Raw genomic sequence first — 27244 nt, 5'->3', positions numbered from 1 at the left:
GGAAAGTGTGCAATGAATTGTCTATAATAGGCCACATGGCCAAGGAATCCCCTCAACTGTTTGAGGTTGGTTGGCACTGTTAGAACTGCAACCTTATCAATCTTGATAAGGTCTATTGCTATCCCTTGTGCAAAGACAATGTGGCCTAGAAGAACTTGTGAAGAAACTCCAAAGTCACATTTTTTGGGGTTGAAAGAAATCCAATACTTTCCACATCTATCAAAGCATTACTCTAGGTGTCCCCAATTCTCATGGATGAGACTATAGACATAAAAGTCATCTAGGTATACCTCCATAAAATCATGGAGATGATTTTGGAGTGCAACCATTGAGGGCTGAAATGATGAACGGGTTGCCTCTTACCCATCCAACCTCCAATCCTCACTAAGAGAACTAAAGAGGGGCACCACCTAGCCAAAGGGAGGATGGGCTAGGACATCCATTTTCTCAAAGAGAATCAAGAGAACCAAGACACAAATTTACAAGAGAGAATATACGTACTAGACACCATATTGAAATATAAGAGAGAGAGAGATGAGAGGAGAGGGAGACAAGAGGAGAAGAGGTAGAAGAAGCTTGCCATCATGCTACATGGAATGAGAAGATGAGAAGAGAGGGAGATAATAGGAGAAGAGGTAGAGGAAGCTTGCCATTATGCTACATAATAAAAGAACTCACTCATAGCTTCCCTCAAAGAGATGAGGGTATTCTAGAATGCTCTCATGGACTTGTCATTGTCCTTCTTCCTTCCTTTCCCCTTCATTCTCCATGGGCTCTTTATATAGCCTCCATGAGGGATTAGATTAAGCTAATCTTCTTGATTAACATAATCCTAGATGATGTATGGCATCTTTGAAAATATGGAGCATAGTGAAGGGGACAAGTCTCCACCTTGGTCATCATGCAAGAAGCCAGGGTGGTGGTAGAAAAAATAGAGAAATGGAGCTAGATTACAAGAGATGGGTGCCCAAAGAACATTATTATAATATATTTACAAGAAGGATAGAGTGGAAAGTTGGTGTGGTGAAAGAGAGAAGAAAATTGCATGTAGCCAGCAGTCTGCGCCTTCGTAACTTTAAATCCGTGAGGAATTTGGAAAAAATTTCTTCTGCAACTTTGTAGACCAGGTCGAAACCGATCGGCCTTAACAAGAATTTTCTTGAAATTCACTTTTTCTTGGGAGTTATTGAGATTATAAAAACCGGCTTCTAAAAGCTACTTTGACTTTAGTCCCCCATATGTATATAAATACATATAAGCATGTGACAAAAGGGGTCCATGCTTGTAAGCTTTTGTGCAAGATCCAAATGACACCATGATGTGGATATTGACTTGTGTGCTAGGGTGAGGTGTCCTCTAATGATGGTGATAGATTCCAAATCTTAGTGATGCAGACGGAGCCCATGTGTAGTTGGAGGCTAGTTCTTTGAAAAATCTATGCATTCACTCAACTCCTAGGTGTAATCCATTTTCATCTTCACTAAGATAACCATCCCTTTGACCCTTTATATTGACATGCCTTCTAAGAACTTGTTCCCCCCATTTGCTAGAGTTATCGTAATCGAGAAGCAATGTAGTATACCTAGTGCTTGAAGAGTAAACCCAAAGTGATATGGTAAGCTCTTGATAGGGGCTTTGGCCAAAATTTTGTGGTAATAATCCGGGTTGTAAAAAACCCGGATCATTAGCCCTCCCCTTAGGCTAGAGGTATTCATGCCTCTAGCTTGATAATGATGGTCCAATAGAGCAGGAGGACTGCACCCCCTCATTGGTGGCTCTTCATTGAATGGCTGCTCCAAAGTGTTCATATTTCTTTGAAAATAAGGCTTCAATCGCCATCCATTTACCCTTGTCTTGTGAACCTTCCCATCCATGTCACCGAGCTTATAGCTGCCATTTGAATATCTCCTTATGACCATGAATGGCCCTTCCCACTTGAACACAAGTTTAGCATCCTTTATGTTATCAAAGAGATTATCATAACGTAGCACAAGTGATCCTTCCCTTATGTGTTTGCTAGCCAGCTTCTTGTTAAAGGTCTTCCTCCTCTCTTCAGCCTGCATGGAATAGTGTTGGACTGCTGCTTCTCTATCTAACTCCAGCCTCTCTAGATCCAAGATCCTTTCCTCCAACTTCTTATCTTGATTCTTCTCTTGACTGGCTACTAAAACACTCAAACTGGCCAGTTGCACCTCTATAGGAAGCAAAGCTTCTTGGCCATAGACGAGGTGAAATGGAGTATAGCCAAATGAGGTTCTAAATGAAGTCTTGTAGGCCCAAAGAGCTGTATTCAATTTTTTATTCCAGTGCTTGGGATGCATGTGTACCTGCTTGGTAATTATCTTACAAATCAGCCCATTCACTTTTTCGACCAAACCATTACACTATGGATAGTAGGGAGTAGAATGCCTGTGCTTGATTTTTAGCCTTTCCATTAGCTCCCCTACTAGGTTCGCCCTAAAACCAGGACCCCGATCAGAGATAATTTCCAAAGGTGTACCAAACCTGCAACAAATATGTTCAAACAAAAATTTTCCCACTTCTTGGGCTGTGATCCTACTAGTTGCTGAAGCCTCTGCCCACCTCGTCATGTAGTCTACTCCTATTATGATGTATTCCTTGCTAGATTGAGTTCGTGGGAGTGGCCCTATTGCATCAATCCCCCATTTCTCAAATGAGCCATATGTAGTTATGGGATTTTGTTCCTCATGCACTAGCTTCCTTGGTCCGGCCTTTTGGCAATCGTCACAAGTGCGGCACCAATGTTGCACATCTCGATGTAGACTAGGCCACACAAAACCGGCTTGGAGAATCTTCCTACTGGTTATTTCTTGAGCAAAATGTCCGCCACAAACCCCTTCATGGCAAGTCTTAATCACATCTATAATTTCCATTGATGTTGGCACCCTTCTAAGCACTACATCCTTTCCTTTGCAATACAACACATCATTTATCAAACGGTATTTAGTGGCCTTAGTAGCTAGCCACCTTTTCTCACTTTTACTCATATGTGTAGGTGCCTCACCTTGCTCGAGAAAATAAAGCACATCTTTAGTTGAAACTTACCCTGAAACAAGGGAAGATTTACTGCAATGATGCCCACCATTACCTCTTTCAATTTTTCAGCTGCTAGAGCATCTGCGTTGCCATTTGTGCGCCTTGGCACAAAATAGATTTGGGCTTTCTGTAGCTTTCTCATGAGAGATTTAGCTTCCCTCATTTTCATTGCTAAGTTATCATTTTTACAAGCCTAGATTCCTTTCATTTGCTTAACAATTAGCATAGAATCCCCAAAAACATTCAATCGAGTGACACCATGTGAGAGACACCACCTCAAACCTAAAAGCAAGGCTTGATATTCTACCTCATTGTTAGAATGGACATCCTCCAAGCTGATACCTTCTCCATAAAGTTTGTCACCTTCGGGACTGAACACCACTATTCCTGCTGCCGCTTTGTCTTTAACACGCTTGTAGGCTCCGTCAAAGTAGAGGGCATGGGCATTATCCACCCGTGGTGGCTCCTCAAGAGGAGGTGTCTCCTCTTTTACCTTTCCCTTCTCCTTTTCCTTCTTTTGATGGCATCTATGGGTCAACAAATCAGCTAGGCAAGCTCGAGTAGAATCTTCCACCTTGAAGGTGTAGTCAAACTCTTGGAGTTGTATCACCCACTTAGCGATTCTAGCTGAAACATCCATGTGCTGTAAGGCATAGGGAAAATGCTCTTCTGTCGTGATCACTGTGAATGGCCTAGGGAGAAGATAAGGACGAAATTTTCTTACAGCAAACATTAGAGACAAAACCATCAGCTCGACCATCTTGTACCCTAATTCTGATGCTGTCATTACTCTACTAGAAAAGTAAACCGGTCTCATTAGGCCAGTTTTAGCATCCTTTTGTATTAGTGCTGCCCCTAGAGCATCTTCCCCAAAACTCGGGTTGACAAAAAACTCTTGATCCCAACAAGGCTGTAAAATTATAGGAAGGGTGCTAAGAGCCTTCTTCACCTCGTGAAAGCACCTTTCGCTTTCGTCACTCCACAGGAGCTCCTCAGAGTGGGTTAACTGTTGCAGTGGAAATATTAATTGGGAGAGGAGATGAATGAACTGCCCCATATATCGCACCTTTTGAATGAAAGAGGTTAGTTGCTTCACAGAAGATGGTGATGGCACTGCCAATAGGGCCTTAACTTTGTTTGGATCTGCTTCAATGCCCCTCTCACTTACGACATGCCCTAACAAAGTTACACTGCTTTCGCAAATGCGACACTTCTCATGGTTTAGTTGCCCCCCCATTTGTGCAAGGCGGTTGAAAGCTTCATCCACCTTTCCTAGATGTAAAGCCTTAGAACTATAAATACAAAAGTCATCAATAAAGACCCTAATGGATTTCCCAAAATATGGCTGGAAGACATAATTCATGAATCGCTGGAAGGTAGCTGGGGCATTTGTTAATCCAAATGGCATTACTTTGTAAGCAAAACAACCCCAAGGTGTAATGAAGGTAGTCTTCTGTTGATCCTCCTCAGCTATTCGAATCTAGAAATAACCTGAATACCCATCACAAACAGTGTATCTCTCATGCCCGGCCACCTCGTTGAGTATTTCATCCTGAAAGGGAAGAGGAAAGTGATCTCTCTTAGTTGCGGCATTTAGCGGCTTGTAATCCACACAAATCCTCCATTTTCCATTCTTCTTGGGTATCACCACCATAGGTGAAACCCACTCTGAATCCCCTATTGGATAGATAAAGCCTGCCTTTAAAAGTCGTTGCACCTCAGTGAGTAGAGCGTTTTGTTGAACTACCCCCAATCGTCGTAGTCGCTGCACCATTGGTCGTGCTCCCTCTTTTAGATTAATGTGATGTTGTACTGCTGTCACACCTGTGATGTGTTCATAATCAGAAATAAAAAGTGTAGAGTGTTTTATCACCACTTCCATGTAGGCTGTCTTCTCCTCAACTAATAGATCCTTAGCCAACATTTTTTCTAACCCCTCCTTCTCAACCTTTGGAAGCTGCTTTGGAATTGCACTACTTGAAGGCCCTTTTAATGTAATCCCCATCAATTCTAGAGAGCTTTCTTCCTCCTCATTAGAAGACTCTCCCTCTGTCATAGATGACCAATCCTCGCTGGAACTCCATTCATCAGCGGTGGTTTCTAACACAAGATCCTCCTGTCGGCCCTCCTTCATGTTGTAGATAGTGCTCTTCCATTTTTTATGCAGCCCCTTTTGTGGCCTTAGCTCTAAAGCCCCTGTCTCCCAATCTTGTCTGGCTTTCATTCCCATTAGCCATGGTCGCCCAAGAATGAGTGGATAGCCGTCCCCCTTCACTGGCATCACATACATGTCAAGCTCCAATTGCACTCCACACACCTTTACCTTGACTTTGTTTATAACTCCCAAACAATTTACTACTACATTGTTAGCCATTTTGGCCCTAAATTTAGTAGTTTTATTTACCTCTAATCCCAAACGATGCATCAACTTTTCCATCATGACACAAATCTCTGCACCTCCATCCACATATGTCTTTGACACTCTCTGCCCATTGATTTCGGCTTCCACTAAAGGCACAATATCTTTCATCTTTCTAGCCTGGATTGCATTCACATGTCTATTCTTCATGGGTCTAATGCTTACCATCTTTGACCATTGTCGCTGCACTGTTGGAGATAGATGTAGTAATTGTGGCCATGAAATTTTTGGCCCTTGATTCCTCACATCAACAAGCAAATCATAAGCTTTAGCACCTTTACCCATGGAAAAATCATCTAGCTCAATGTGTCGGCGTGAGCGAGCCCTCCTCTCTTTACTGTTGCATGTCTTTGCAGCCATTGATGACTCTGCCTCCTCTTCCATATTTTCAACCTCCTTTGGTGGTGTAGGTTCCATTCTCTCAATTCTCTGGGCTTTCTTCACCGGCATTGCTTGAACCTCTACTACTTTGGCCTTCCCTTTGGCATCACTCTCATCTAAACTAATTATCCTAACATCATGATTCTCTGGCGGTTGAACAGGCAAGGGCGGCACCTCTGCAAGTGGTCGAGGATGCTGTAGAACTTGAACCGGTGGTGGAGACCTTGGATTCGGTGGAACAAACCTTTCCCTAGGTGGTGTCACTTGTTGTCCTCTCCTTCTTGGTTAGAACCCATTTCTTGGAAAATGCCTGGGATGAGGGCAAAAGTACATACCATGGCCAGTCTCCCCACAATTATAGCAAACATACTCTCTTTCTTGTCTCCTTGGACCTCGATTACCTTCATTTATGAGGGGAGGGGGTCGTACTCCTTGCACCAAATTTAACGAAAGGCTTTCAAGTTGATTAGTAATGCGTTGTAGGAGCTCTTGCTGTGGTATCTCCAGTTCAGGTGCGGCCTTTGCTATTTCTCTAGGCCTTGGCATGGTTGTTAAAACCTGCACGGGCTCAACTCCCCCCTTCAACTGGGCTTGATACTTCAATTTTCTATCTTTCTCCCTCGCATAAATGATTGATTCTTTATAGGATGTGGGAAACTTTCCTTTGACCTTCTCCCTTAGTAGAGGATGGAGTCCGGCCAGAAAACAATCTTTCTTAAGGCAATCAGGTACTCTTTCTCCCTCGGCTAAAGATGCTGTCCATTTATCCCACAATTTTATAAACATGCCTTCATAGGTTTGGTATTCCCCTTCTACGATTTGGCGAAGATCTAAGAGTTGTCTCCAAATATCTTCAGGTGGCTCTGTATCTTGGTACTTGTGCATGAATGCGGTCTTGAGATCCTCCCAATTACCCCTTGTAGCCTCCGGGAGATCTTGATACCACACTCGAGCATCACCCTTTAGAACTAAACGAAAGGCCCGTACTTTGGTTGCTTCATCATCCCGGCCTGTGACTAGGAAGGCCATTTCTAAGTCATCCAAAAAGTCTAGAGCTTTCTCCCCTTTGTGCCCAAAAAAACTTGGAAATGCCATATTGCCTTAGTAGAGTATGAAGATGAAAATGTCTAGACTTAAGTTGTATTTTATAAGGGGAAGGATGAATGGGTTCACAGATGCATTGATTTAATCAAGACGTCTAGGCCCTAGTATGCTTCTAATAATGCCTTGGAATCTAAGTTTTGTGCTAGCTACAATATGCACAGTTTGCATAGCAAGTGGACGGATAGGTCCATACAACTCGTTCTGATTCATGAGAGACTATTATAATAGGATAAATACATGTACATTGAAGGATGCATTGTAGTCTAGCATTGGGAAGATTATAGGTTCTGGTGATACAAGAATCTCCCTTAATCTTTCAGCCCCAAAGTACATGATAAGACGCTGTTGGAAGAAAATCTTCCTACTGATGCATACATTAACTCGGATGTTTTGTACAGAGTGAAATGTGTAGAAATTCGGGCCATTATTGTTATTCATGAGTGGAGACTACTTAAGGGAGTAGAGGGAATGCACTTTCTTGAATTACGAATGATTTTTTCCAAAGTATATATTTTTTTGGAACCCACCAACTTTGCTATACGGAGAATTTACTCACCAGTGATTGTTCTTGCCTTGGTGTGTCCATCCTCAGCGACATATATTTCATAAGGTGTGATGGCCACCTTTTCAACCACACCCAACCTTCGGGCTAACAACAGTTGAAGGTAGTCTCCATACTTTGCACTTCTACAAAACTCCACACCGTTCATGCATAGTTGTCCTCCTTTGATGTGGATTAGGCCAGAGAGAGAGAGGGATTTGATGATTTGGAGACTAGGACCTCTTGGAAGGGCCTTCACTTTGTTTGCAAAACACTCACCACAATTATGAGAACCTAGCAATTGATGGCAACATATTTTTTTCCCTTGTGAGATAATGGAATTTCTAAAGTGAACACCTTTTACCCGCATGTGTGCCGTCATCCGATAGGCATACTTTCTTTCTTGAGCTTCTTTAGGAGACAATTTTGGGAGTCGTGGACTTCGACCAGCTTCAAAAATAGTTGGTGAAGGCGTTGAGGAAGAGCCACTTGGGAAAGTTATTGTAGAGGATGCACCACCATGTGTTGTATCATTCCACATAAGGAGGTAGAGAATTGTGGTTGAGAATGTCCTTAGTGGGGGCACCAAAAATGAGGGCTGAAATGATGAACGGGTTGCCTCTTACCCATCTAATCTCCAATCCTCACTAAGAGAACTAAAGAGGGGCACCACCTAGCCAAAGGGAGGATGGGCTAGGACATCCATTTTCTCAAAGAGAATCAAGAGAACCAAGACACAAATTTACAAGAGAGAATATACGTACTAGACACCATATTGAAATATAAGAGAGAGAGAGATGAGAGGAGAGGGAGACAAGAGGAGAAGAGGTAGAAGAAGCTTGCCATCATGCTACATGGAATGAGAAGATGAGAAGAGAGGGAGATAATAGGAGAAGAGGTAGAGGAAGCTTGCCATTATGCTACATAATAAAAGAACTCACTCATAGCTTCCCTCAAAGAGATGAGGGTATTCTAGAATGCTCTCATGGACTTGTCATTGTCCTTCTTCATTCCTTTCCCCTTCATTCTCCATGGGCTCTTTATATAGCCTCCATGAGGGATTAGATTAAGCTAATCTTCTTGATTAACATAATCCTAGATGATGTATGGCATCTTTGAAAATATGGAGCATAGTGAATGGGACAAGTCCCCACCTTGGTCATCATGCAAGAAGCCAAGGGTGGTGGTAGAAAAAATAGAGAAATGGAGCTAGATTACAAGAGGTGGGTGCCCAAAGCACATTATTATAATATATTTACAAGAAGGATAGAGTGGAAAGTTGGTGTGGTGAAAGAGAGAAGAAAATTGCATGTAGCCAGCAGTCTGCGCCTTCGTAACTTCAAATCCGTGAGGAATTTGAAAAACATTTCTTCTGCAACTTTGTAGACCAGGTCGAAACCGATCGGCCTTCACAAGAATTTTCTTGAAATTTACTTTTTCTTTGGAGTTATTGAGATTATAAAAAACGGCTTCTAAAAGCTGCTTTGACTTTAGTCCCCCATATGTATATAAATACATATAAGCATGTGACAAAAGGGGTCCATGCTTGTAAGCTTTTGTGCAAGATCCAAATGACACCATGATGTGGATATTGACTTGTGTGCTAGGGTGAGGTGTCCTCTAATGATGGTGATAGATTCCAAATCTTAGTGATGCAGACGGAGCCCATGTGTAGTTGGAGGCTAGTCCTTTGAAAAATCTATGCATTCACTCAACTCCTAGGTGTAATCCATTTTCATCTTCACTAAGATAACCATCTCTTTGACCCTTTACATTGACATGCCTTCTAAGAACTTGTTCCCCCCATTTGCTAGAGTTATCGTAATCGAGAAGTAATGTAGTATACCTATAGCTTGAAGAGTAAACCCAAAGTGATATGGTAAGCTCTTGATAGGGGCTTTGGCCAAAATTTTGTGGTAATAATCCAGGTTGTAAAAAACCCGGATCACCATCATCACTCTTTAAGAGGTAGCAAGAGTATTACGGAGCCCAAATGGCATCACTCTGTAAGCATAGGTTTCCCATTCTGTTGTGAAGGTTGTTTTGGATTGATCTTCTTCTACTATATGAACTTAGTTATACCCACTGAATCTATCCAAGAGAAAATAGAGCTCATATCTAGCCATTGTGTACAACAATTGGTCTATGAAAGAAATAGGAAAATGATCATTCTTTGCTTTAGAGTTTAGCTTTCCGAAGTTCACACATATTTGTAGCTTTCCATTCTTCTTGGGTATTACCACAATAGGTGAAAGCCATTCACTTTTGGCCCTATTGCATATATAAACTCACCTTCAAGGAGTTTCAATAATTGGGTTTCACTAGGGTGGAGTAATTTGGATTCATACACATCTATATTTGCATCATAGGTTTGGCATCAGGCTTGAGGTCAATGTGATGTTGATACACTGTGGGATCAATGCCCTTCTTGAAATCTTTATATAACCATGAAAAAAGACTTAATTCTCCTTCAATAGGTCACACGAGACCGACATCTCCTCTTCTAGAAGACTAATACCCACCTTTAGATAACGTTCTGTACCATCTGTATCTACAAAAGTTAATTGCTCTTCACCTTCCACTTTCTGGATAAAGGTCCCATGGATTGCTTCTAGGTATAGATGCGACTCTTTCAAGGAAGTGCCCTCCTTGTTTGATGCTTTAGGAACTATAGTTTCTATTTTCTTGGTACCGTTGTTTCACGGCAACTTTCAAATTCACTAAGTTGAAGGTAGGTTCTTGAGTCTTTTGTTGGTTATCATTGGTGTTGGCTTTCACAAGAGCCGAAGTGGGATAGTGTTTTGTAGTGTGGCCTTCTCCTTTGCATTGAGTGCATAAGGGTTTATATTTCATGGATCTTTAAGGGTTTGGATAATTTGGTGAGATATGTTCATTTTCTCTACATTTGTAACACTCCACTTTTGATTATGTTGAGACAATGGTTGTTGGTTACAGTTGGTAGGGTTTCACTGTTGTTGTTGAGTCGCCACCATTTGATGAACTATTTAAGGCCATTGTTATTGTGGTTGAAGCATCATTTCAAGTATTGTTGTCTACGATCACTGTGGCTTTGGTGCACCATACTACAACACTATTTTCATATGAGAGTAGGGATAGCTATGGGACTCCATTTGATGGATATAAAATTCCTATCATGGGAGGAGGTAAGAATCCTCTTCCTCAGGTCATACTTATGAGATTCTCTAGTTGTAGGCCTTTATGAAAAAATCCATTTTCTCTATATCTTCATCCAAATGATGGTTGGTCCATCTTTTTAGTATGGATTCCATTCTGCTGCAGACATATGCTTCCACCCATTTACTAGAGAACTGGACTTAAGTTCATAAACTCCTGTGGCATCCACTCTTCAAAACCTTCACGCTTCAATTTAGTGAGGGAGGCCAACTTTAGGTTATCCCATGTGTTGAAAGTTCCTACTGCCAATCTCTCATACCACTGAAATGCCTCGCCTTTGAAAGTGACTGAAAATATTGCCAACCAATGCTCAAGGGTTCTATTATTTTTCTACCATGAACTCGGCTACATGAATATTAGGGTTTTCATTGTTCTAGTATTGTTGATTAGGGTCTTCATTGTTGAAGATTAGGGACTTATATTGTTTCAAAAGCTACAACTCACTTCAGCATGACAATCTTTCACCTTGTCTCAACACTGCACTCTAACTAACCAAGCATCCTCTGTTCCAACCCAAGAAAGTAAAAATGCAAGACTATCTATAGTTATAGTAAACTCATCTAACTTCTTGCATTTGATGACTGGAAGACTTGAAGATGGTTCCACAACTACAATCAACATGATCCAATTGCAACACTCCTTCATATCCACTATCAAGCACACCAATGAGTCGAAGAGGTAGTAGAGAATACAAGAAGAGCAAGATAATGACCAAGAGATTCACATTCCCTCAATCCCTTACTCAACATATCTCTTACTCTCTCCCTGTGAGTCACTCTCAAAGAAATGAAAGAATGATGATAGACTAGAAAGATTGAATACAAAAGCTTGACTAGTCACACTGATAAAGCTTCTGTAGCATGGATGTGCCAAAAGGGTTTAATATAACTAAGACCTCCCACCCTTATATAGACTAAGAATTAGGGTTAGAGTTGGGATTTGCACCCCTTTTGAATTTTATGTTCAGGGTTTACGCCCTCTTTTTAAGCATCCTACCCATATGTAGTGGACTCTAGGCTGGTTAATTATCATTGCACACTTCAACCGTAGCCTAATTAGACTAAGCCTAAGATATTGTAATCACAAATACATATGCACAATCCACACAATACTTGTGGGTGTGACAATTCTAATTGCGGGTGGTGAATAAAATATGCAGGGGAGTGAGACCAGCTCTCACAAAATAATACATCCATGATTATCTGATGATGTCTACAAAGTACAAATATAATCCAAGTACCCAAAAATAATGCACTACTTAAACTCCAAAAAGATAATATCCACTAAAAAATAGTATCCAACACTTCTTCTTTTGCAATCTTCTCAAAATACCATTAACATTCATTGTACTTTCCCTTAAAGATGGGAAACAAGACTACATTCACTTTCTTATTATCAATATTTCTAGGACAAATCTTGCTAGAAAGGGGACCTTGAGTTGCCATGGGTACTTTTGTAAAGAGTACCACAAGGGCAAAAGAGGAGTGAGAGATTTAAAGGGGAGAGAGGAAAAATATTGGGGTTTGATGGATTATCGGGTTATGGAGAGAGTAGATGAGATAGAGAGTAACCAATATCTTACATAGCCGTGTCATGTAAGTTTACCATAATATACTTGCATCCGATTACATCAATAACCATGAGGTTTATGCATAGATCTATATAAGGTTTTGTTCCATTTCCTACAACAAATTCAAGCTCTAATACCCTCCATTTCATGAAGATACATGTATTGAGACTTCAAGATACAAGATATAGAGAGATAGAACTCATTACAACAAACATAGAGTCCAAACGATGATAAAAATGCATCAATAGAACCACAAATGTACTTCAGCCCTGCATTAAAACAATAATTTCCAGCCCTCAATACAATCTCAACCAATGCCCTATTGTTTCGGGAGCATTGTCTACACAAGGAAGTGATTAGATTTTAAGAAACCCCTTCAAATGAATGAGTTTTAATGGCTGCCCTGTTTATGACAGTTTTGGGAGAGCCTATTCAGCCCATATATTGGCAAAAATCACCTCTTGACTTGCCCCAAAAGTCACCCAAGTACTTGGGCACAAGAAGGGCTTCAATGGTACACGAATATGGTAAGAGAAAGGAAGAAGAAGCTCATAAGAGCAGGCTGAATACCTTATCTTTGTTTTTCCCTTTCATGGATTGTCATACAACTCATTTCCATGTTACCAAATGGATGGGGCAAAAGGACTCTTACCTTCTTTGTTTGTATCTTCTCTTGATCTTCAGTTTGCTTTGTGTTCGCATGCTTTGGAGCATTCACCATAGTCTTCAACTCTCCCTCCATCTTCCACAGGTGTGCAGGCAGAAAAATGCCCCGCAAAACACGTGTTGGACTCCTCTCCTTCTTCCACACAAAAAAGAGTTCATAAAGATCATATAAGTCCTTTGCAACTATTACTCCATGTCACTTGTGGACCTAGTCAACTTTGGAGTGCTCTTGACAAAATTTGGATCTTCCAAGCTAATGAACTTCATAAACCAATGTGACATCACCTGTAAACTATCAATTACCATCTGTTGATCAAGTTGAAGGTCCTCATATACACTATCATTGCCATTTTTCTTAATACAAATTGAAAATTGCATGTTAAGTTACAAAGGAACTTATGAGATTAAATGACATCTAAGACAAATGTAAGGGAATAATGACTAAATTATGTATGAAAGATTCTTATGTGGATCCTAATGAAGTTCTTCTGCAAACATAAGAACTCCATGTTTTATGCCATGAATAGAAAACCCTTTGATATTCACCCCCTCCTAACCTGCACATCCTCCGGCATGTGCCACTTCATGAATTTGTAGGTTAAGGAGGCTCTTCTTCTAACATATCTTCATCTTCATTCTCTAAATCTTCTTCTTCTTCATTGTTTTCAAGTAGATGGCTTACTCCAAGTCATCAAGCTCATAAGTAGAAGATTCTCTTGGTTTGAAGAGCTTGATACGTTTGCCGACTATTGGTATCTTGATCATGGTCCCATCCATTTCAGCCAAAGTGTAAGTAGCATTATCATGTACTATCTTCACCACATATGGTCCAAACCATCACTTGGCTAGCTTCCTATGCGAACTATACTGATTGTCTAGGCTGCTGTCATAGACAAGTATCCAATCATTCTCTTGGATATCTCTTGGATGGAGTCGATGACACTTGTCAAACCTCTTCTTATTCTTCAACCTCGCTGCCTTCAGCCTTCCAATGGCTGTCTTGACATCCTATGGCCTTCTTTCAAGCTCCCTTATGCGCAAAATTAGCAACTCTTCTCTATTTATGCCTTCTTCCCAAGGCAAGATACTCCAATTGATAATAGATTCCTCAATAGTCATAATAGGTGGATGCCCATACATTAGTTCAACCGACATATAACTTGTCACTGCACTATGGGTAGTTTTATCAGCCCATAATGCGAATGAAAGCATTTTAGGCCATTCTCTCATCTTCCCTCTACAAGACTTTGCCAAAGCTTTGAGAATTAGTTGATGACCTCTTTCACTCTTACCATTGCCTTCAGGATTCTAGGTTGATGTAAGAGATAGCTGGATTCCCAATTGAGCAAAGAAATGGCGAGCCTCATCGGCATCCAATTCTCCTCTATCAGCAGTTCCTTTGGCAACACAGCCATACTTGCAAAACACTTCCACCTAATTTGTGAGATCTTGTCTAGCAAGCACTAGATATCTCATGTTCCAAATTCCTGTTGGAATGGTTACTAAATCAATAACCCATCTGTAATGAATGGATAAAGGAAAGGTAGGCTGAAGCCCATCACTATGCTTAACCATAGAGTATATTTGACAAACATGACAAGACTCAACAAAATGCTCAACAAAATGCTCAATGTCTTTATACATATTTTGCCACCAAAATTTCTCTTTTATTTTGGAAAAAGTGCCCCATATGCCTCTATGGCTAGCCAATAGGCTTCCATGAAAATCTTGCATGACGTGTCTTTGAGTCTTCTAGTCTCCTAAGACACGAACATGCGCTCCTCCTTTCTTCTTTGCATGCCTCCAAAGGTAGTCGTCTTTGAGAAAGAAGCCATAAGCCTTTCTTCTGATTCTCTTGAACTCTTCATCAGTCCAATCTTCCTTCTTTGCCATAGTGCTCAAGTATTGGCCAATTTTCAGCCAATCATCTGCATAATATTCTTCCATAAAATGAGAACAAACTAAAACAAAGAATTGAGCATGCTGTCTTTCAGCTACCCACCGTCTTTCCATGGTTGTTTCTTCATTCTTTGCTACTGTAAATTCTATTACAACAGCAGTACCTATTGTACTTGCTCTAATTAGTGATGTACCTACATTTATGATAGTTGTACCATCATTAAGAACAATTGTACTTGTTGTTTTCTGATTTGAACCTACAATTAAGAAGGTCGATTTGAGAGTTTGGGTCCCGTAAATTTAACAGTAATAACAAAGGAAATGTACAAAAAATAGGCTGTTTGTCAAAGGCAAGCAACTATTAGTATTCAAGAAGGTTGCTTGCAGGGCTACCAAGGACCAAAACTGATTCAGATCTCATACAGATTACACCTCCTTTCCTTTTTTGCATGCTGGTGCAGTTTCGAACAACTCAAAAGTAACCTCTTGCTTGCATGATATGTTTTAAACTATTCAAAGGTAACCTCTTGCTTGCATGATATGTTTTAAACTATTATGAATCCTAGGAAATTCAAAGAAAAGACATGATTCTTTGCCACCCAAGCCTACCTTGCTTACTCTATTGGTGCTTGAGAGATAGGGCTACCCCCAATTATGAGGTCAATCTTTCCCACTACATCCACAATCTCAGCCAACTTATCATCAGTAAAATCTCTAACATCATCCTCCATTTGAAATTGGCCTGTTTTGCTAGTTTTGTTCCACGAATTGGCTATTATGTTTTTACATTTATCATTGATCTCCACAATAACAACCTTCAAAATTATACCCAATTTGTGCAATGCCACTTCTACCTCACAAAGGCCCGAGAATAAGGACAGAACTGTTAAACCTTGCGAATATAATTCTTTCAGTGGTGAATGATGGTACACAATAGTATTGACCTGAAATGAGTTGCCCAATGCATCATACCGATTTGAAAGGCTAGAGCAGCCTCCAGTGTGGTCACGATCATATCCAAGCACCGACTCAATCTCATGGGGTTCAAGTGGGGCAGCTTGGCCTGGGGTAACCTAGACCAAGTTCCATCTTTTGCATGCAAGGACAATCTCTTGTTGAAGATATGAAGGTATCTTGCTTTCTTTGTGGGAATACATATTTTTCAAATCAGTCCACATAGAGTGCTAGGGGCACGTCGTGTGTTTATGCAATTCAGCTTCTCTCTTGGATCCCATGGGGGCCAATACTTCTTTGTTTCTGAAAGCACCTCAAAGATTGTCATGGGAGCAAGGGGAAGGATCAACCTTCTTCCATCTTCTGGAAGGTTATGAACATAACCACGAGGCCTAAAGCATGCTGAAAAATATCTAGAGTCTGTGAACTCTAGATCTATGCCATTAAAATGTTGTTTGATGGTCTCCCACTCTGAACTGGGAATGTTCTCAACATTTTCAAAATAGAAAACGGGAGGGCCTTTTATTAAACTATTCAATGGTTTTGGCATGCCTTTAAAAAAGCTAGGAATTCCAAACCCCATGCCGTTTTTGAACTTGAAGGGTGGGATACAACCTAGATGTGGACGTGATGTTTTTCCATTCATAGATTGAGTCTCGAGCCATAAAACACTTGAGTCTTCACTGGCACTCTCATCCAAGTCTAGAGCAAAAGTAATGCTGGCCTTTGTTTTAAGGCTCAAGTAACTATACCATAGATTAAGGGCTCTTTCATCTGCCCATTATATTTTGCTATAGATACCTCGTGAGGGACCAGCATGTCTAGTTATTTGAACACTCTTGGATATTTTAAAATGAGTGTTCAACTTCGCTTGCCATAGGAATCTTCTTGCCCTACAATGAGGGAGAAATCAAGTGATTATGCCTCCCTCCCTCCCCTCACGCTCTCACTCTGTTTCATAGATGATGTTCTAGGCTTTGAATATTTGAAGACCATTTTATAGAAACAATATTGAATTTTACATAACAAACCATGCCATTTCTTTCAAATGTCCAAATATGCACAAAGTCATAGACAAAGGATTGAGAAAGAACCCCGTAAATACATAAGCTAGGAATCATGTTCCTTGATCCCATACAAAAGAGAGGGCATGTCTTGAGCATGCTATATGCAAATTATTATCCTTTTCACGCTATGAATTCTTCTCCCAATCTCATTGCCACCCTGGCCCCTCCAAGCTTGCCACAACTTCCCCTAAGAATGCCCATTCCACTCACATACAAAGACTAAATATGTTTTTTAGCACGGTGGTGGAATTCTTCTCCAACTCTAATAACACTTATGAGTTTCCCATCTAACCTCTAGCGCTAGCCAATCCATCAAGCTTACAAAAAACACCTCCCTCCCTATTTTGTCTATTCTGTGTGTTTGTGAACAAGCACATTTTGATATTGGCAGGTGTTCCAGGGCAGACAAAAGGTTGCAATGTTTTATAATGCTCTAGATTTTGGAAAATTAGCAATCAACTTGATAATTTTTCACAATGATATTGCATTTTAGAGGGTTTACTATGACGTATTGTATCAAGGGATAAAAAATGACTAAATTTTCATTAGGAGTCAGGACACATGCACAATTCATGCTTACACAATGAATGTTGACCACTTTCAAAGGAAACTAAACAAAAGTTGATGCTATCCAATTTTTTTCTCAAAGTATAGATAGGATACTTCATACTTGGAGCATCCACTTACTCAATTCCTTGACTAATAGGGTACATAAGATATGCATTTTAAGTAAGATATTTTTTAAAAGATTCACATTATCGTGCTTTTTATGATTTAAATTGTATATGCTAACATCATTTTTTGTGTGCACAGGTGACTTTTGTGGATACTTAGATCATCAGGATGAGTCGAAGGATGAGCGATGAGGAGTTGCCGGATATCTTCATGCACATATCTCCAGATTAGATGGCGAGATTCGAAGACATGGCGGACCAGGAGTTGTCTCGGAGATCGTCAGGCCGCTCTATTACATCTACTTCGGTGCGATCAGATGCTTCAGTTTTGAGCAGACGAGGTTGATGCTCCAGACTTGGGCCAGACAGAGGGAGTGCTTCATGGTTAGGGGGATGCTGCAGAGATCCGGATGTAGTGAGCCCGAGGTCCACTCGGGATACAGGTACTACAACAACAACAACAACAACAACAACAAACAAGAAAACTAAACAACAATAAACAAGAAAAGAAAAAAAACTACTACTACTACTACTACTACAAACAAGAAAACAACAACCTCTCCCTCCTTCTCTCTCTCCCTCCCTCTCCCTCTCCCTCTCTTTCTCTCTTTCCCTATTATCTTTAATGTTTTTTTCCTCTCTCTCTCGTTCCTTCTTTCCTTTTCTCTCTTCCTCTCCCTCCCTCACCCTCACCCTCTCTTTCTCTCTTTCCCTATTATGTTTAATGTTTTTTCTCTCTCCTCGCTCTCTCATTTCCTTTTCTCTCTTCCTCTCCCTCTCTCATTTCCTCTCCCCAATTTTTTTCTCTCTCCTCTCCCTCTCTCATTTCCTTTTCTCTTCCTCCCCCTCTCTCATTTTCTCTCCCTCTTTCTCTCTTTCCCTATTATGTTTAATAATTTCTCCCTCTCTCTCTCTCGATCTTTCTTTTCTTTTTTCTCTTCCACTCCCTCTCTCATTTCCTCTCCCTCCCTCACCCTCTCCCTCTCTTTCTCTCTTTCCCTATTATGTTTAATGTTTTTCCCCTCTCTCTCTCTCTCTCTCGTTCCTTCTTTCCTTTTCTCTCTTCCTCTCCCTCTCTCATTTCCTCTCCGTCCCTCACCCTCTCCCTCTCTTTCTCTCTTTCCCTATTATGTTTAATGTTTTTTCTCTCTTCCTCTCCCTCTCTCTTTCCCTATTATGTTTAAGGTTTCCCTCTCTTTCCTCTCGCTATGTTTGCTCTCTCTCCCTCTCCCTCTTCCTCTCCCTCTCTCATTTCCTCTCCCTCTCTTTCTCTCTTTCCCTAAACCAGTTTAATGTTTTTTCTCTCTCCTCTCCCTCTCTCATTTCTTCTCCCTCCCTCTTGCTCTCCCTCTCTTTCTCTCTTTCCCTATTATGTTTAATGTTTTTTCTCTCTCCTCTCCCTCTCTCATTTCCTTTTTGATTTTCTATTGGTAAAATGGTAGAACATGGATTGCAGGTTTAGTTCACATGTGATGGTTGTTATGTAGAAGATCTAAAAATGATTGAAATTTTGATTTCAAAAGGGAGACATATTGGGAAACTGTTTAATCTCAATGGAAGTCTACTTGAAATGGATGCCGCTATGTTTGCATAAGGCTCATGGGTTGTGGCTAATATTGAAATTTGGCATAAGAGAGTTGGTCATACGAATGTGCAAGGTCTAAAAGACATGCCATCAAAAGAGATTGAGTATAACCCTATTACACATTAGTTGAGTGTTAGTGCAAAGGGAGTTACAAGAGGAAGTTTATATTGCTGGAGGGATGTTAGGTCATGTGAAATGTCAAGCAATGACATACAATTAAAACATCAGAATATGACCCAACTTATGTTGCCCCAACCTCTTATAAGGTATTAAGGACCATTCTTGACCAATCCATGGAGGAATATATTAAAGGACACCCCTACTTAGATCGCATCCTTATCAAGGAAGAGCTACACATTGCTAGTCACATGGACTCTGGTGACTTCTTGCTTGATGTCTTTACTTACATCACCCAGCTTGCCATCGGACTTTCGACACGGACTGATATGCTCACATGGAAGATAATCCAAACTTGTATTCTTGGGTCATGCAGACGTAATGCACTATACCCATGCGTAGCACATCCTTTACACTCCTACCTTCAATCCTAGGAAGGATATCTCTCAATTCCAAGGGGAAGGGGGTAAGGGTAGGCAAAGGTAAGGGCAAGGTAAATCAAACCAAACATACAAGTAAAACAATAAAGGAAAGGCACATGTTGGCAAGATGGAACAACTTGTGAGTGCATAAAAGGTTAATAAAATTTGAAATCAATAGACTGATTGGAAGAAAAGTCGATTTCTACACTTGAGAAATTCAGTACAACAAATATGTAATTGATCTCTTTTGTTTGTGATTATTCTGAATAACACTAATGGAGAATATGATTTGATGATAGATACCCACCATGGCAGGCCAAGAAAAGGCTAGTAAATTACCTTTTTTGGAGGAAGAACACATGCAAAGTACGGTCTTTCAGTGGAAACACGAGCCTTCAACAACCTAGAAGACGTGGCCATTGAAGAACAGGCTACGAGACAGATCATGGAGCAATGCAATCTGTAGAAATACATGGAAGCAGTAGGTCAAGGGGTGGACTACTTCCACTATGTAGAAATACATGGAAGCAGTAGGCCAAGGGGTGAACTACTTTCACTATGTAGAGTTTTTGAGGACTTTGCACAAGAACCGTGGCACCTTAACTGTGCATGAGGGAGAGGAAACTAGTTGGGTGCAAATTGAATTGACCTCGGAGTTGGTGGAAAAGGCATTGGGCTTGTTGAACAAAGTAGAGAGGAAGCCAAACACAGAGATGTATATACCTTGCTATGAATGGAAAAAGTAAAGGTCCACAACAATGATGGCATCACTTTGGTAGATATTTTGGATCCTTAAGTCCAACTCCAAGCAAAGATGGTGCATGCCTTTTTTTCTAGTTAGAGGTACAACAACATCATGAGCCACATTAATGTCCCCCTGCTAGAGAGCATCACAGCAAGGTCATTAGATGAGGTGAACCTCAACAGTTTTGTGAGGAAGACCATTGAGACTTTGATAAGAGCTTTGGGAATGGGAGGATAGCTCGAGGGGGGGGGGGTAATCCCCTGCCACCAAGGCTAAAATCAAAGCTTCATCTTCAAAGGCCTCGACCATTAGATTTGGTGGGATCCTTACCGCTATCATCAAGGAAGCCTTGGGTCAAGGGCAGGAAGAAGCAAGAGAAGGAGTGGATGAAACAACAAGTAGGTCGCCATCTCACCAAGAACACAAGGCACAGTCCAGAAAAAGGATACTGAGTGAGGAAGAAGAAGACAGGGAACAAGAAGAGTAGACTAGTCAGGAAAGGCTAAGAAGATGAAGAAGAAAATTGCACTAGAAAAGCATGAGTCCAAAAAAGTCGATGAGGAAAGAACAAGAAAGAAGGAAGAGGAGGAGAAGGAGTTGAGAAAAAAAGACGAGGAATACATGGCCCTCACCATGGGCAGGTCCATTGAGCAGCAGTCTAGGCAGGACAAGCCGAATCCCACGAGCTTGATTAGAGATGAAGGGCCAAGCTCAAGCGCCCATGTGCTAGGAGTTTGTGCCACCTACAGTGCAAGAAGGGAAGGGCAAGGCCCCAATCACCCCCATTCCCACTCTCGTGATGCTCCCCACCACCACCACCATGTCCACACCCAGCTCTACGAGCCACGTGGACACCAAAAACTTAATGGCTTGGATCCATACTTCATGAATAGAGAAATGAGCCAAGGAGAAGGAGAAGGAACCCCCCCTGGTAGGAACCAAAATATCAGTTGCAATAGACGTCGAGTCGAGGAGGCAAGACCCAAAGATGCAAAAGGTGGCAGGCTCCACAACCTCCATCTCCTCACAACAAAGAGGCCACCCAAAGAATATGACAAGTACATCAAGGAGCTTCTCTCTCAATTGGAGAAAGGCAAGGAGGAGAAGAAACTTGCACTAGCAGAGCTAGAATCCAAAAAAGAGGCCATGACTGCATCCCAAGTGGAGAGAACATGCCAAATAGCTATGGCCCAAAGGGAAGCCAATGAGTTTAAGGAGCAGCTACAAGCTAAGGAAGATACAGAAGAGGAATGGTAGGTGCACTTCACGGAAGAAACTGAGACCATGCAACGTCTATGATGGCACAATGAGGAGATTGGGGCTTTACAAATATTTGCAAGCTGAAATGGAGAAAATCACTAAAGCCATAGAAGAACTGGAGAAGCTGAGGGAGGAAATAGCTCATAGGTATGAAAGAGAGGTAGAGAAAATAACCCAAGAGGCTACCTCAACACAAGAAAATCATCAAAATCTAAGGATAGAAATGAAAGATGAAGAATGAAGGCTGACAGTGCCAGCTCAAAGGCAGAGGAAAAGCCTCAAAGATATGAAATGGGCTAACCAGAATGAAAACAGAGTCAAAGCCTTGGCACGCCGTCTGGCTAAAGTTGAAAAAGAAAACATAATTGCTGAAAGAAGAGGGGAAGCCGCCCAAGTAAGCTCCCAAACCCAGCAACATTGTTGTAGCACATAGGGTTGAAGGTCACCACAGGGGTTTCACAAATGCAAGCGCTCCCGAATCCTTGTAAAAGAGTGCCAGGCTCTCTCCTGTGCAAATTGTATGCATTAGTTGGGAATAGGATAAATAAGAATGGTGGGAAATGGAATAAAGGGCCTAGGCTACAACCGGCCATGTAAAAAAGGAAAAAAGGGGATGACTTCTCACAAACGGATTTAGGGTTTTTGTATATAAAGTTCAAAAGTGAATGAGAAGCTCATTCTTTTGGTGTGTGGCAAAAGGAGTCTTCTTCTTCCTCTTTTCTTCTCTCCTTCTTGCTTGTGTGTGCTCTTGAGAGAGGGAGTGTGAGAGTGTGAGGGAGTGAGTGTGTGGGAGTGAGGAATCAAGCGGTGAAGCTCTTCACCATCCCCTCTTCTCTTCTTCTCTTCTCTTCTCTACTCTATCTTCTCTTGCGTGCACGGCTATGGAGGATGGAGCTTGGAGATGGAGGAGGATTGAGGATGCTTGAGCTAGCATCAAGAATCGTGGAGCTACCGGAGTGCAAGAGAGAGGAGGGTACTTGATCATGCATCAAGGTAAGCTCACTTCACTCGTAGGATCGACAGTGCGTCGGCTAGGTGAGAGATAGACATTAGAGCTCCTTGGAACGCTTGAAACAATAAGTGGTCCGTGGGTCTCGGCGGTTGAGCAAAAGCTCCCACAATAGGTGAACTATTCCTTGCAATAGAGGGCTATAAAAAGGAAAAGTGGCTATTCAAAGGGAAAAACAATGTTGGAAGATCAGATTGCAATATTGATGAACATAGGATGAGCTCACATGTAGGGTCAACAAAATGATGAAAACTAGAAGGGAAAGAGAAGACCCCGTAAACAAGTTAGAATAGGAGAGGTGGGTGAGGAAGGGTCCCCATCGGGGCATAAAATAAATATTTTATTGTGTAACAATCATAGAGCAGTGTATTTATGAATGTATAGAGACGAGATGTGGAGGGATACGTCCCCACACTTAAAACATGAACAAATCAATTTGACTAATCAACATGGACCTAACACTTGAGTTGACCCATATCTGTACGTCTCCGCAATTAAGACATAACGTACACATAAATGAACACAAGAGGTAGGTTAGAAACAGTTGGCACATTCAGTTTGTTGATGGAGATCAACAACATGCAGTGGGGAGTTACAGTTATCCACAAGAGGTACAATGGCTTGCGATAGTATGCTTCCATCATGGTAGGGACTAGGAAGTAGCACCTACGGAGGTAGCATCATTGATAAAGACCCGATAAGATGTCAATGCCAAAGAATACAACACTCAATCTTAGTAATCACTCATGTTTGAATGATAGATTAGTCTCTCATCCCATAATTCACATTGCTCGGAGAGGAGTGGAATGGGATCCATATCTCATGCCTGTTTTAAAATTTGACAAGGGGAATGATATAGAGAAAGTATGTCAGTGTGCACAATTGATGGTGTATATGTGCTTCCCCACCTGTGTGGCATATGTGCAAGAATGAAGGCTAAGAAGACTTATAGTGCAATGCATAGAATAGAGTGATGTATCTTGTAATCATGGTAGAGGATCGTACCATGTGTTGATCCCACACTTCGCATCTTTGGTCAGCCTTGTCTCTGTTTTGCTGCTCTCTTTCAGGGCAGCGTGATGAGACATGGCTAGGGTGACCGCAAGTCCAACAGGTGACTGGATCATGCGTCTGCCCTCCTAGGCCCCTACCTCGTCCCCTTCCTAATGCCATCACTGGCACGGGTCGATAATCCATGAGGATCGCGTTGCCCTCGTCGTCGTGCGAGACGTAAGGGTATATGTAGGTCTCTTCCTCATTTGGCTCCTCCACGTAGTGAACTGGAGCGTCACTCCGTGGATGGGTCACATAAGGACCAGGCGGTCTAGGAATGCCTATAGGGTTTATGTCCATTCTAGGGACGGCTGGTTTCATATCGTTAGGCACGGGAAGAGCCAATGGGGCTCCCCTTCCGAAGAATGGTTGTGGCCTATTTGCTAGGTAAGGCTGGCTGTAGGGTTGCAAATATGGAAGTCTTCTTGGTAATCTACAATGCGCGACATCATGGCCGAACCTACTGCAGTTAGCACAAGGTCTTGACCTAGGGTCTTGACACTCGGCCAGCAAGTGGTTTCTGCCATAGTACACGCATTGGATGTGCGAGCTTGTTGGTCGTCTCAACATGTCTTGCAACTTGGCTAATTCCATCTTGACCTCAGTCAAGCCTTAGTCTGTCTCGATGGCCTTCCCCTTATCTTGGGATGATGGGATTGACCGCTCACTAGAGGCTAACACTTTCTCTAAGCTTCACGAGTTGGTCTCCTCTAGATTCGAGCTCCTGGAGTTCCGCTCTTTCAGCTGATCATCGACTCTGATGGCTTCCTCAAACACTCTAGCTATCACGTCTCCCTGCAAGCTCGAATTGCCTGCCAAAGCCTTATATAACTCCTCCTCCTGAATGCCGCTGATGAATACAGTCAAAACTACTCTTTGAGTTGGTCACTCACCCAGAGGGATTCTCTTGAAGAGACTCCTCACATGGGTCACGTAGTCGCGGATGTCCTCCTTCTCTTTCTGCTTGATGTTCATCAAGCGTACTAGTAGGTTATCGGAGTATCCGGGCTCGGTGAATCTCTTGACGAGGAGATCCTTGAGATCATTGAAGTTGGCTCGCTCTACAACATCTAGGCTCATATACCACGTCCTACCCTTGTCGCCTAGGCAAAGCTCGAATGCTTGCGAGAGTTGAGTTTGGTCGTTGAGGCCGTTGGCTTCGCAGACTTGCTCAAACTGCTCAACAAAGCTGTATGGGTCGTCATGAGGTTGGTACTTATCGAGTTGCTTGGCAACAATTTGTATTTTGGCCTAGCTCTTTGAGCCTTGGTTTGCCCCTAATCCTGCGAGCAACAATGTCACTAGTGCGATTGCACTCTGCTCTACTGCTTTATTATCGAGCAACTGTTTCATGAGAAGCTTGCTCAACGTCAAGTCTCCCTCTAGTGCTCTCTCATGGTCCGTTCGGTTTTGGCCAGCCAAGTTCAGTACTCGCTGCACCTCATGCAGCTCCATGCTTTGCCTTTGGCTCCTAGTCTACTGATCCCTATTGTACTTGGCTATGCCCTGCAATGCTTTGTGGGCTAGCCTTCTCTCCTCTTCTAGATCTGCGATGATTGCATCTGTTGTCCTACCGCGGTGCTCGTACCAGGCGTGCGCATCGCAACTGCTCACCAGCTCTGCTGAATAGCATTTGGGAATATGTTCAAATCGAGCTCCTCATCAGATCGATGGTCTAAGCTCTCTTCCGTCATGGTCGAGTTCTCGCGCTCCACTACGCTATCGATCAGGTTGAATAGACTTGACAGATCCTCATCGTTGGCACTCCTTGCTTGGTCCTACTCTGCGCTTTGATGGTTTGTCTGTGTCTTGGTTCTCTCCCGCTAGTGGGTTCCTTGAGTGGTTTTATCTGAGTGAGTTCCTTGACTTATTGAATACAGTCTTCAATTTATGATCACTCAGTATGTGTCGTTTCTCGTTCACTTGTGATCAATCAGGCTTTCAGCTCTCTTATGTATACTTCATGTGTGGAATTCAATGTGAGTGCGGCAATCAATCTCTATATGCTTACGCCCTCTTGTCTTGTCTCCGGCCTGATAAGCTTTGTTGCTCAAGTCCTAGCCGTTCTAGCAGGTTCTAGGGCCTACACTGCTTATTGCTATTCACTTGGGGGTCAATCATAGGTCCTACGATTGGATTTCCATTCTCAACGCGTCAAGTCGTTGGGGAGTGCTAGAGCACTATCCCCCTATCCCTTGGTCGTGACTCCTACGTCGGGAACTGCCTACAAGGCATTCGCTATGTTGTCTTGGAGCGGGTTGCACTTCCAGTCGGTTGAGGGGGTCAATTTTTTATGTTTTCTTTTTTCTACCTAAGGGTGTGTTTGATTCTGAGAATCGGACGTCCGATTTACCAGTGGTCCGATTTACCAATGGTCCGATTCTCGGAATCGGACCAGGTGGGTCCGAGTTTGAGCTGTCCATTCTCAGAATCGGATAGGGATCAAGTGTCCGATTTTTTGAAAATTGGACAAGTGGTCCGATCAGACCAGGTGGGTAGTCCGATTGCGGACGTGTCCTAATCTCTGGGTCTAATTTCCTCAATCGAACGAAGCGTCCGATCGGACGGGGTTGGTCCGAGTGGTCCGAGTGTCCGAGTGGTCCGATCGGACAAGATGATCCGATCGAAAGGTTGTCCGAGCGTCCGATTCCGCCGACCCGAACACACTTTCGAGTATGAAGTCGTCCAAAATCTTAAGATATCGATTATTACAAGCTACAAGATTCAATAGGAATGATGCTGGAGTGATGGGGATCGCCGATAGCAACATAACTCCTCACGCTGATCGATCGAAATGGGTCACCCAATCTCTCTCTCTCTCTTTTTCTCTCTCTCTCACTCTCAACTAGTTGCAAATGAGGGTTTCCTTGCCCTCCAAGAACTTATACCCCTGTTGAACACTACCCGGATGTTATTGATCACTCTCCTTGCGATTCCTACACATTCAAATGAGCATTTTCCCCCATTTTCCACTCGTTTTCCCCGATTTTCTCCTTGTTATACAGCAACAAACCCTATGCCTCTTGGGTGCGATTTCCTAATGTTAGCCTATTCTAAACGCAACAAGAATCGAAAGCAAAAACTGAACTAATTTCTCCATGTTTTCCAATCATCAAACAACCAAAATATCCCAAAATACTTACTTGTTTTGAAGATCAGAAACACCCAAACTTCCTACCTATCTTAAGCTTTGTTTCAGGAATGAATCCCCTACTTCAATGCTCAATATGAGGCGCGCAAGTGCTCAAGCTTGAATTTGTTGGTCCTGGCAACGGAACCAAAATGTGGGAGCTTTCGCTCAACTGCCAAGACCCACGGATTGCTTATTGTTTCAAGCGTTCCAAGTGAGCTCTAATTGCTATCTCTCACCTAGCTGATGCGCCGTCGATCTTACGAGTGTAGTGAGCTTACCTTGATGCTGCGTGATCGAGTACTCTCCTCTCTCTTGCACTCCAGTAGCTCCACGATTCTTGATGCTAGCTCAAGCATCCTCAATCATCCTCTATCTCCAAGCTCCATCCTCCAT

General features: G+C 42.2%; 1 pseudogene; it reads right to left on the bottom strand.

Moving 5' to 3' along the window:
• Window positions 1-15345: 15345 nt before the first annotated feature.
• On the bottom strand, window positions 15346-16369 carry LOC148029045 (DNA (cytosine-5)-methyltransferase DRM2 pseudogene; annotated as a pseudogene).
• Between the last annotated feature and the right edge of the window lie 10875 nt (window positions 16370-27244).

The sequence above is a fragment of the Lygodium microphyllum genome, chromosome 11 (assembly GCF_053477565.2).
Source record: "Lygodium microphyllum isolate KBCC chromosome 11, Lygodium_microphyllum_v1.1.10, whole genome shotgun sequence".
Classification (NCBI taxonomy): domain Eukaryota; kingdom Viridiplantae; phylum Streptophyta; class Polypodiopsida; order Schizaeales; family Lygodiaceae; genus Lygodium; species Lygodium microphyllum.
Note: the sequence above shows the minus strand (reverse complement) of the source record. Positions and strands in the feature narration are given on the sequence as shown.